The sequence below is a fragment of the Odocoileus virginianus genome, chromosome Y (genome assembly GCF_023699985.2).
Source record: "Odocoileus virginianus isolate 20LAN1187 ecotype Illinois chromosome Y, Ovbor_1.2, whole genome shotgun sequence".
In the NCBI taxonomy this organism is placed as follows: Eukaryota; Metazoa; Chordata; class Mammalia; order Artiodactyla; family Cervidae; genus Odocoileus; species Odocoileus virginianus.
The window spans coordinates 1,025,538-1,036,401 of NC_069709.1; the positions used below are offsets into that span (position 1 = coordinate 1,025,538).

A 10,864-nucleotide genomic window follows, 5' to 3' on the forward strand; every position below is an offset into this window, starting at 1 on the left:
AAGTTTGTTCCCGTCTTTGTTTGCTGATTCAAAGCTTTGTCCCACTAGACCCTCCAGGCCAGGAGATCTTCAGCTAGCGGGTGGGACGGAGGGGTGAGGGGATCTCCTCCGGGAAGTGTGTGGGTTACAAAGTGTCTGTGGGGACCCCGAAGTCTTGAGGGACTTCACACGCTGAAACGCTGGCTCCTGTGATGCATGCAGTGGGTTTCACTTCCTGCAGGCTTCCCCGAAACACTTGCCAGCTTGTCGACCGTTATCACCAGGCTGCATGATTTATGAAAGCTTCTCAGAAGCTATCTGAGTAATCATTTTATTTGCTTCCTATTTTACCCTAAATTTTTTTCTTTTCCTTTCACATCTAGGACTCCTAGGGTATTTTTATAATGTTTACGTAGTTTAAATGGAACTGAGGCAAAAAAATAAAAATAAAAAATTTCAGGGAAAGAAGACAAAGTTTTGCCAGATGGGATCCTTCCAGAAACAAATGGGCTGCTACAAAGAAGACCAACTCCTCCTCCCGAGTGTCGTGGAGGTAAGAGATGGACGTCTGGGAGAACAGATATGACAGGAAGACCTTGTTCTAGACGCTCAGTGATGGAGGCTGATGTCCACTCTGCCCAGTGCAAATTAATCAACCCTATCCCCCCAAACCAGCCCATCCTAAAGGAGGTCAGTCCTGAATATTCTTTGGAAGGACTGATGTTGAAGCTGAAACTCCAATCCTCTGGCCATCTGATGTGAAGAGCAGACTCATTGGAAAAGACCCTGATGCTGGGAGAAACTGAAGGTGGGAGGAGAAGGGGACGACAGAGGATGAGATGGTTCGATGGCATCACCGACTCAATAGACATGAGTTTGCGTAAACTGCAGGAGTTGGTGATGGACAGGGAGGCCTGGCATGCTGCAGTCCATGGGGTCGCAAAGAGTCGGACACAACTGAGCGACTGAACTGAACTGATTTCCCCAAAAGAAAGATGTTTACAGCTACAGAGAGCGCATCGTGTTTAAGAAAGACTCCACTGGGCTTCCGTGGTGGTCCAGTGGTTAAGAATCCACCTGGTCATGCCAGGGCACTTTGGTTCGATCCCTTGGAAGATTCCAAGGACAAACTACTGATCCCAAGCGCTGCAAGCAGAAAGCAGGCTGAGCAATGAAGACCCAGCGCGGTCAATAAGAAATACAAATAATTCCCCAATCTGGCTCATTTCTGTCTCAAGAACATAACAAAAACATCTTACAGGTGGAGGATTTCTTCAAGTGAAGAAAAGGGTGAAGTCACACAGTCGTGTCTGACTCTTTGCGACCCCATGGACTGCAGCCCACTGGGCTCCTCTGTCCATGGGGTTTGTCCAGGCAAGGATACTGGAGTGGGTTGCCATGCCCTCCTCCAGGGGAATCTTTCCGACCCAGGGATCAAACGCAGATCTCCCCCATGGCAGGCAGATTCTTTACCGACTGAGCCACCAGGGGAGCCCAGGTTAAGAAAGTCACCTGCTAAGAAGACAGGGGTGTGTTTTCCGAGCATCAGATGACCGCCTTTCGAGTCTTCCCTCCTATCGGACGTCGGGATTGTCACTTGGGAGCACACAGGTGTGTCTGTAGGTTTCAGCGCTTGGCTCGGGAGGCGGAGAAGCTAGACAAAGCAGCGTGAGGAGTTTTTGAACGTGTACCTTGAATCCAGCGTGGATGGAGAGGCCACTCTAGGGCCAGGAGCCCGGCCCCCACGTCCTCAGAATTTTGCTGCTTGACTCGTTGCCTCTGTGGCATCTCGAGATGCCTTTAGACACTGTGTGTCAGTGGCCTGGCATTCCCGCCAACGATGTGTAAGAACCAAGCGTGGAAGTGAGAACACGAGAGGGCTCACCCTGCTTCTGGGGGGAGCTAGACTCTAGAGAGTCCCTTGGACTGCAAGGAGATCCAACCAGTCCATCCTAAAGGAAATCCACCCTGAATATTCATTGGAAGGACGGATGCTGAAGCTGAAACTCCAATCCTTTGGCCACCTGATGCGGAGAGCTGACTCATTAGAAAAGACCCTGATGCTGGGAGGGATTGGGGGCAGGAGGAGAAGGGGACGACAGAAGATGAGATGGTTGGATGGCATCACCGACTCGATGGACATGAGTTTGAGTAAACTCCAGGAGTTGGTGATGGACAGGGAGACCTGGCGTGCTGCGGTTCATGGGGTTGCAGAGTCGGACACGACTGAGCGACTGACCTGAACTGAACTGAGAGTGGTTCACGATTGCCTGAGGCCTGAGCAGCCACGATGTTCCACTGGGCCAGTGTATCTTCAAGGGTGGGTGTGTCAGGTCACCTGGGTGTTTGCCACAAAGGCAGACACCCGGGATGTCAGCCTTGAAGCTGTGGTCCTCGGGGCTGGGCAGATTTCCGCGCAAGTTCTCTCTGCCAAGGAACCCTGGCCGACAAGTAACAGATTGCGGTGACAATCCTTTATGACCACGCTTTCCAACTTAACCCACGCTGCCAAGGCCAACGCCAGGCAAGTGACTTCATGATCTTTTGAGCAAGGGACAGCCTGAGTTTCGTGAAATGTACATATTTGGCCCACAACAGATCCTCACTTCTTTTTTTGGATGTTTTGCAAATTAGTCGAGAAATATACAGCAGACTACAAAAATAAGGAAACTGATTTTTTAAAAAAAAGTACACTGCATGTTTTCTCTGTACAGACACTAATGCTGTGAAAAAGGAATTCAGCAACTGAGAAAAGTGAAAGCATTTGAAAAGGTAATTCTGATAGAATGAATTATTTGGGCACCTGGTTATTGTATCATTTTGTGATTGGGTAAATGTATTTTTTATTCCTTTCTTTAGCTAGGTAAAGACTGACTGATGCTGGGCTTCCCCGGTGGCTCAGATATCTGTGTGCAATGTAGGAGACCCAGGTTTGATCCCTGGGTAGGGAAGATCCCCTGGAGAAGGAATTGGCAACCCACTGCAGTATTCTTGCCTGGAGAATCCCATGGACAGAGGAGCGTGGTTGGCTACAGTCCATTATGGGGTTGCAAAGAGTCGGACACGACTGAGCGACCATCACTTTCACTTTCACTTGGGGTGAGCGGGCCCAGACTCATGGTCGTGTGCCTCTTCAGAGGCACAGGGTCCCCATGGTCTGATTTGGCCCTGGCTTGGGGTATAACATCCGGGACTGTCATGTCGAAAGCCGGAACAGTTGTATCTCTTGAGTGTGCATTTTTGAAGGTCGAGTCTGAGGATAACATTGCACACAGCTGGGGCTGGGAATCTCGCCAGACCACCACCCTGCAGGCCCCTTCTCTGCCCCTGGTCCAGGACCGCTGCCCAGCTCTGCCCTGGGACGCAGGGCAGTGCTTGAGGTCAGCAGACACGTGTCCCACTTGGTACCCCGGCACCTGTGACCGGCTGTGCCCAAGGAAGTATGACCTTGAAAAAGACCAAGGCAGGTCAAGAGAGACTGCAGAACTGAGCAAATGACCTCTCTTGGGCTTTGGAACACAGGCCCCTCTGTTCCCATTCCACGCCAAGCCCCACGCCATCATGCAGAAGTTCTCTATGTAAGTCACACGTGGATCTGTCTCCTGTATTGGAGCTTCAGCTTCAGCATCAGTCCGTCCGGTGAATATTCAGGACTGATTTCCTTTAGAAATCAATTAGGACTGAACAGTATTTTGAAAAAGTATAGATATTTTTGAACATAGTTTAAAACCAGCAAAATGGAGACACACTTCCATGATTGTGGTTTAAGTTGCTTGGTTGTGTCCAACTCTGCGACCCCATGGACTATAGCCCACCAGGCTCCTCTGACCACGCGATTCTCCAGGCAAGAATACTGGAGGGGTTGCCATCTCCTTCTCCAGGGGATCTTTCTGACCCAGGGATTGAAACTGCATCTCCCGTGCTCCAGCCAGTCTTCGGCAATTGCAGGCGGAATCTTTACCGAATGAGCCACTAGGGAAAGATTTTGAAAAACTATATATTTTTTAAGCACACTTGAAAATCAGCAAAGTGGAAACACACTTCTTTATACTCTTAAATCAGTGGTTCTCAAATGGGGTGATTTTTGCTCCCCTCAAGGGATGTATGCAATGTCTGGAGACACTGGACCTGTTACAGCTGGGGGCAGGGGGTGGGTCTGGCGTCTGGTGGGTGAAGACCAGGGGTCTCCACACCATCCAAGCTCTTGTCTGCATAGGGCTGCAGCAGGGAAAACAAGACAACCAGGAGGGATCTTTCAGAAGAAACAGCACCAGTGGAGTTCTCTTTAAAAGTTTGTAATGTCTCTAGAACGATGTTAGGGATTTCAGAGGAGACCCTGGTCTGTGGATTCTTCCCTCCTGGAAGAAGAACCTGCCCAACACCCAGCGTGCACGCAGCACGATCCATTCCCAAATGCCAACACTGCCAGAGTTGATATAAATGAAAAAAACACTTATCAAGGAGAGCTCCTGAATTCCATCCCTGCCAGCAATAATCTAGCATTATTTCTTCCCTGGGAGAAGGCTCCATGACTCAGCATCCAGAATATTAACTTACAGGAAAAACGCCTCCCCAAAGAAAAACTCGGGAGTACTCGGAGTGCTTCCAAGGGGAGCAAAGTGAAGAAACGCATCGGTGCATTGGGAAGCAGCAAAAGTGAGAAAGGGGGATGGGCACGATTGGAGCGCTGACTTCAGCTGCCCATGGCAATCTCTAGGCATTAAAACATTTTTTTGACTGCAGTGCATGGCTTCCCAGATTTCTGTTCCCCAATGAGGGACTGAATCTGGCCCCCTGACTCTGATAGCTTGAAATCCAAACCACCAGGGCACCTGGGAACTTTCCTTTTAAAAACAGTTTCCCCTGCCCCCCTCCTTTGGATCTCCAAAGAAGGTAAAAGCCGCTCAGTCGTATCCGACTCTTTGCGACCCCATGGACTACACAGTCCACGGAACTTTCCAGGCCAGAATACTGGAGTGGGTGGCCTTTCCCTTCTCCAGGGGATCTTCCCAACCCAGGGATCCAACCTAGGTCTCCCGCATTGCAGGCAGATTCTTTACCAGCTGAGACACCAGGGAAGCCCTCCAAGTAACTTAAAAAAAATTCCGATGGGTGGACCGCATCCCAGACGTAAGGAACCCAAATCCCTGGGGGTGGCTTTCTGGCTGTCGTGTTTTTGAAGAGCAGGGAAGATGTGATTCGGAGCAGGGGGTAAGCGGAGGAGGTGCTGCACAAATGCTTCCTGGGTTCTCAAGTGAGAAGAAAGGAGAGCTAGGGCAGGACTGGTGAGGAGGAGCTTTGCAAAGGAGGAGAAGGCTGGGGCTTCCCTAGTAGCTCAGACAGTATAGAATCCACCTGCAACGTAGGAGACCCTGGTTCGATTCCTGAGTTGGGAAGAGCCCCTGGAGAACGGCTAGGCTACCCACTCCAGTATTATTGGGTTTCCCTGGTGGTTCAGTTGGTAAAGAATCCTCCTGCAATGCAGGAGACCCTGGTTCGATCTCTGGGTTGGGAAGATCCCCCTGGAGAAGGGAAAGGCTATCCACTCCAGTATTCTGGCCTGGAGAATTCCATGGACTGTGTAGAATATACATGGACTGGGGTTGCAAAGAGTCAGACATGACTGAGTGTCCTTCACTTCACTTTACATACCATAAAATTCACCCACTGTAAAATGTATAATTCAGTGCTATTTCTCAGTACATTTCGACGTCTCTTTAATTTTAAATTTATTTGTTTTTATTTTTGGCTGTTCTGGGGTCTTCGTTGCCATCTACCTGCTTTCTCCAGCGGCAGCGATTTCTCTGGTTGAGGCGACTCTTTAGCTGGGCTACTCTCTAGCTGCAGCGCTCAGGATTCTTTTGGCAGTGGCGTCTCCTGTGGCAGAACAGAGGCTCCACAATGCACGGGCTTCAGTAGTTGCGGTACATGGGCTTTGCTGCCCCTTGGCACATGAGAGCTTCCCAGACCAGGGATCAAACCTGTGTCCCCTGCACTGGTGTTTGGACTCTTCACCCCTGGGGCACCAGGGAAGCACTTTCCGTGTGTTTCTTTTTAAAAAATATTTATTGTATGTATTTATTTGGCTGCGCGGAGCCTTCATTGCAGCACATGGAGTCAATCTTTGCTGCAATATGCCATCTCTTAGTTGCAGCATGTGGGATCTAGTTCTGCAACGCGGGAGGAAACCCAGCCCCCTGGGTTGAGAGCTCGGAGGTACTTAGCCACTGGACCACCCGGGAAGTCCCAATTTCAGTGTATTTTGAGTTGTGCAACCACAACTCCACATCTAGCTTCACACATTTTTTTCATCACCCCCAACAGAGCTGACAACCACCTAGCGCTGTCCCCTCCTGGAGCTGACAACCACCATTCAGCTACGTCCTGTTTCTGTAGGTTGATCCATCCTGGACACCTCACAAAAATGGCATCAAACGACAGTCAGCCTTTGGTGTCCCAGCACAACATGGTTGGATGGCATCACTGACTAAATGGACATGAGTTTGGGTAAGCCCCGGGAGTTTGTGATGGACAGGGGGGCCTGGCATGCTGCGGTCCATGGGGTCGCAGAGTCGGACACGACTGAGCGACTGAACTGAACTGAACTGATAACGTATCTGAGCTGCTACCGAGTTACAGACCCATCAGTACCCCCTTTTCCGGCTCACTCAGATTCTGCTGTGTGGACAGATCACATTCTGTGTATCCAACATCTGTTGATGGACATCCGGGGTGTTTCCACTTTTTGACTTCTGTGAACAATGCTGCCGTGAAAACTCACGGAGGAGCTGGTGTGCACACGTGTCTTCTTTCCTCCGGGTATTCAGATACGCTCGGTCACGCGGTAACATCGACGCTGTTGATACAAAGAACAGAAAACTCACTATGTGAGGGTTCTGCGGAGATACAAGGACGGCCCTGGCATGAGCTCTCCACTGCAGAGCAGGAGCTGAGGGCTGGTGCTTTGTGAAATGCAAAGCTCCGTTTCTTTCTCTCATCTCTTCTTTTTACAGTCCACGTCCGTCCAAGTGTGCCAAAACGCAACTCAGGGACATGATTTGCTCACAAAGTCTGTGTGACGGGCACCAAACAGGGACTGATTCTAGTTCATCATCCTGATGTTTGGAGAAGGAAACGGCAACCCACTGCAGTATTCTTGCCATGGAGAATCCCATGGACAGAGGGGCCTGGCGGGCTGCAGTCCATGGGGTTGCAAAGAGTCGGACACGACTGAGCGCGTGAGCTTAGTCATTTAAGTAACGTGGAGAAAGAAATGGCAACCCACTTCTTGCCTTCTTGCCTGGAGAATCCCATGGACAGAGGGGCCTGTTGGGCTACAGTCCATGGGGTCGCAAAGAGTTGGACTCGACTGAGTGACTAAGCACAGTCTGATGTTTGTCATTAACCGAGACACACACACATACACACACAGACGTCTTTTTGCTGTGGAGCCTCCCTCTCCTACGTCTGGGGCCTTCAAAGTCATTCAGTTTACAGGGAAGCAGTCATTTGCACCATGCCCCTAAAACGTGCACCGGTCTATGAACGCCAAAAGGGTGTATCGAACAGAATACAACAGAGGGAAAATTTTCACTCCTCACCATGAAGATTTCAGGTTTGCTGGATGTCCCAGGGAACACGGCAGGTGGTGCTTTGGGACTTTCGCATCCTGGATCCTGCCAAGACCGGGGTATTCGGGTATCTCTGGTTCTCTCCACTCTTCTGGAGTGTCCTTTCTACCCCCTTTCAGGCCAACCTCTTCTGAGGTCTCCAAGGACTGGAAGTTGCTCTCGGCTTGGAACGGCGGCCCACCCCTTTTTCTGAAACACTGACTGGGCTGGCTGGTTAAGTTGCTGAGTCTGGGTCCGACTCCTGAGACCCCACGACTGTAGCCCGCCAGGCTCCTCTGTCCATGGGATTTCCCAGAGGAGAAAGCTGGACTGGGTTGCCACGTCCTTCTTCAGGGGATCTTCCTCGTTTGTTAGGGGAAGCACACTCACTGAAACTGCCCAACCTAGCCAGGCAACATAGTAACCACTTGTGCTAGCTTTGACAAGCAAGAGGGCTTCATGGGTGGCTCAGCTGGTAAAGAATCCGACTGCAATGTGAGAAACCTGGGTTCGATCCCTGGGTTGGGAAGAGCCCCTGGAGAAGGGAAACGCTACCCACTCCAGTATCCCGGCCTGGAGAATTCCATGGACTAAATAGTCCACGGGGTTGCAGAGAGTCAGATGCGACTGAGCGACTTTCACTTTATGACAGAAGGTCCCAGTAAGGAATGCAGAACTAATAAGCCACCACCAAGCAGAAGAGTTTGGGAAAGTTCGGAAGGAGACACTACATGTCCGACAACTCCCCTGGATCGTTCTTGCTGGTATCCACTTTGGCTGATCAATGTGTGCACCCCCAGGAAGGACCCTGAGTTAGAGCGATTGCCCAGAGACAGCCCGGAGGCTAACCCCATCACCATAAAACCCAAGACTGTGAGCCACGTGGCAAAGCAGTCCTCCTGGGTGCCCTTGCTTGGTTGCTTTCCCCGCCGGGCGCCCCTTTAAAATCTCTTTGTCAGCTCATGTGTCTCCTCAGACAATTCATTTCCGACGGTTAGAGCCCACTTTCACGGGCCCTGGAAGGGGTCCCCCTTTCTGCAACAGATCCAGGGATTGAACCCAGGTCTCCTGCATTGCAGGTCAATTCTCTACACTGGAGAGCTTCAAACAGGAACCCCACAAACCCAAGGCAAGCAATCAACACAGTTGTCCATGGCAGGGGGAAACTGTATCCATTTTTTTTTTTTTCAGGTAAAATAGTTACTTGTATAACTACACAAGGGGGTAATTTAGGATACTATAGTTCTTTAGGGTTAAACAAAAAGAATGTTCTGCCCTGCTGGAATGGTTAGTACTCCTTCTGGCATTTGAAACTGGGGAAGGTGGAATGTTAAAAAGTATGTCTTTGAAAAATATTTAGTGACCTAGAAAAAAATATTTTTAAGGCTAGGTAATAAAATCAGGATGCCAAGCTATTTAGACAGTGCGTGAGCCCCATTTTATTATTAATCTCCCCTTAACCCTCAGCTCTCATGTTTGGATGGAAATTTTTTTTTTTTTTCCCCTGCAGAGAAGAACGACAGGCATGTCGTGTATGCAAACATGAACGCCAGCTTCCTCGGGGAATCTATTTTCTTGAATGGAAAGTTGGCTTTGCTTCGACTTATATTAAGAAGAGTAAAGATTATTTAACAGCTGAGCTGTAAGGTCATAGTAAAGGCACACAGCCTTCAACAGGGGGCTTGAGAATGCACACAAGGGTCTGTGATAACTTTGGGAAACCTGAGGGTTTAATGGCAGGGCTGGGCAGTAGGGACCGGTTCTCAAACTGTGTGGCCAGGAACCCCCAGCACCTGGACCTTCAGCAGAAATTCAGACACTCTCATGTGTCCACCAAGAGGACAGGCAGCCCTAGACTCTGAGCCTCACTTTTCCTTCACTGGAGCCCCCATCTCTGTCTCCCAGGGCTCCCCCTTTACCTTTGCCCCCAAATCCATCTATTTCCCCGTTTGCCTGCAGCCCCCATCCCCCTGTCCCGCCCCGAGAGAGCCCCAGGATCCCAGAAACTGAGAGCCGGAGAACTGTGTTGGGAGCTCAGGATTTAGAGAGAGCAGGGCCAGGCGGAGATGCGACCAGTCCATCCTAAAGATCAGTCCTGAGGGTTCGTTGGAAGGACTGATGCTGAAGCTGAAACTCCAATCCTTTGGCCACCTGATGCGAAGAGCTGACTCGTTGGAGAAGACCCTGATGCTGGAAAAGACTGAAGGCGGGAGAAGGGGACGACAGAGGGTGACAGGGTTGGATGGCATCAACCGACTCAATGGAGATGAGTTTTGGGTTAACTCCGGGAGTTGGTGATGGACAGGGAGGCCTGGTGTGCTGCAGTCCGTGAGGTCGGACACGGCTGAGCGGCTGAACTGAATGAACTGAGCTGGACTGACCCGGGCCCGCAGGCGTGGGGGCAGGGGCCGCGAGTGCGCGGCTCTTCGAAGGTCGGCGGTAATTCTTTGCCAGCGGCGCGGGGCGCTGACCTCCCGACAAAAAACCGGTCCGGCCGCCGCCCCTCCCCCGCACCCCGGAGGCGGAGGCCAGACTCTGCGGGGCCGGGGCCGCGGGCCGAGGCCGCGGGCCGAGGGAGGAGAGTCGGGGAGGGGAGGGGGAGGGGGAGGGGAAGGGATCGGAGAGGGGAGGGGAGGAGGGGGAGGGGGAGGGGATGGGAAGTGGGAGGGGCGGAGGGAGGAGGGGGAGGGGAAGATGTGAGGTAAGAGGGAAGGAGGGGGAAGGAGAGGGAGGGGGTCAGAGGCGGGATGGGGGAGGAGGCGGGATGGGGGAGGAGGCGGGATGGGGGAGGAGGCGGGATGGGGGAGGAGGCGGGATGGGGGAGGGGACGGGGAAGGAAGTCCAGGGGAGATGTGTATGGAAGGCCAAGGACCAGGGCATAAGAAACCCAGTTGCAAGACTCATTAGAATGCAACTGACAGTTAAAAAAAAAACAACCCAAAAAACAAAATCCAGACTGTATAAATTTAGTTTCCTTTTCAGCTGAAGCAGACAATGTTAAAACACATTAGCTTTTCTGTTTCGGAATGCAAATTAAAACATAGCCGAGCTTTTGGAAGGCTTAATTAAGGGCTTAAGAAAATAAGGGATTTTAAAACATGGATGTTTGAATAAGGCAGGTTTTAGTCTGGGAGAAATGTGGCTGTTTTTTTTGAAACTTAAAAGGAAAATTGCTTAATAATAAAACGGCCCAAGCCTTCCTTGAACATAACAGGAAGTCTGCTTTAAAAAAAAAAAAAACACTTTTTTTTTCAAACAACCACTTGTCCAGATTG

The 10,864-nt window shown here is 50.8% G+C and overlaps 1 long non-coding RNA gene across 1 annotated transcript; it reads left to right on the forward strand.

Moving 5' to 3' along the window:
• The first annotated feature begins 258 nt into the window (after positions 1 to 258).
• On the forward strand, positions 259 to 9,004 carry LOC139033264 (uncharacterized). Its single transcript, XR_011485870.1, has 2 exons — positions 259 to 2,751; positions 6,304 to 9,004. It is a non-coding gene; the product is annotated as an uncharacterized lncRNA (long non-coding RNA).
• Positions 9,005 to 10,864: the final 1,860 nt, after the last annotated feature.